The sequence below is a fragment of the Cephus cinctus genome, unplaced genomic scaffold, assembly GCF_000341935.2.
Source record: "Cephus cinctus unplaced genomic scaffold, Ccin1 Ccin1_scaffold1161, whole genome shotgun sequence".
NCBI lineage: Eukaryota > Metazoa > Arthropoda > Insecta > Hymenoptera > Cephidae > Cephus > Cephus cinctus.
In genome coordinates, this window is record NW_014333651.1 from 105,347 (window position 1) to 106,571 (window position 1,225).

Consider the following 1,225-nt stretch of genomic DNA (forward strand, 5'->3'; position numbering starts at 1 on the left):
GGGGGGGGGGGGGGAAGATCCAGAATCCCCGCAGGAAGTGGACGTAATCGCGGAGGAACCGGAGCGGGATTGGCTGGCCGCGCGGAGGACGGAAGAGCAAAGTGGGATGCTGGGTACGGGGCGGAGGGAGGAGGGAGGAGGACATCCGCGCCACTGGGCATCGAGACAGTTATGACTCTCCCCTGACTCGTCAGTTGTTTTGTGGCTGTCTCGCTGCTCTTGTTCGAGCCGCGCTCCGTTTTGCTCCTCTTTGCAGAAGGATGCGAAGGATGCGAAGGATGCTTCTTGGTTCTCTCTTTGCCTCCGCTGCTTCTCTCTCGGACGGCCGAGCGGGCCCTCTCCTCCTCCTCCTCTTTTTGCCTCGGCCGACGACGAGGACGCGGCGCAGGGCGCAGCGGCCAGAGGAGAAGACGCGTCTCGATGCCAGCGGAGCCCAAGGCACTCTTGAAAGGAGCCGACGCTCCCCGACGCTCCCCGACGCTCCGTACGGTAGCCGCTCCAGACTGTACCCAATTATTCTGCCGTGCTATACTAATGCCATGGACCCTCTCGCTGTCCCATAATGCGATAGCGCGCTGCCCCTCCTCCCACTCAGCCTTCGACTCGCAATCAGACCAAACCCAATCTCTTTTATCTAGCCCGATATCAATCTGCTTACGTAGAGCGGCGGATGATTCAGTGGCGGCGGCGCTGCCACGGTGCTTCTTGTCTTTCTTGTCCTTCTTGTCAAACTCTCGGTTGGTCAACCTAACTTCACGAGTGTGACGTAATCCAAGTGCGTCCTGGCGCGTCTCTTATGGCAGCTGACTTATCGCTTCGGCTTCCTTGCGCTCTCTCTCTCTCTCTCTCTCTCTCTCTCTCTCTCTCTCTCTCTCTCTCTCCGTCGCGCACGACACTATCGTTTCTCAGTGATAACGAGACGCCCTTGTTTATCGGAGAGTCTGGGCACCAGAAGAGCAAGAGAGCCGCTCGGATCGATTCGTTCTGAGGCACTGTGGTAGAAGGGCTACTAGAGATCGTTCCCGGCGAGACATGCTCCTGATGGAAGAGAATCTTTCTACGGTATCCAGTTGGCTTTTTTTCTCTCCGGCCTCTTCCCATCTTCCCATCTTCCCATCTTCCCGGAGATTCTCGGGAGCATTGTGTCGCGATATCAACGCGACGCGAAGACATCTCCTTTGCTCCTTTGCTCGCACGATGTCCGGATACGTGGTCGGGGCCGGGG

At 58.2% G+C, this 1,225-nt stretch overlaps 1 protein-coding gene across 1 annotated transcript in view; it reads left to right on the forward strand.

Annotated features, from left to right (window-relative positions):
• The window catches only part of LOC107272290 (glycine-rich cell wall structural protein 1.0), a 26,823-nt gene that overhangs the window by 7,625 nt on the left and 17,973 nt on the right, over positions 1–1,225 (forward strand). The window lies entirely within an intron of this gene.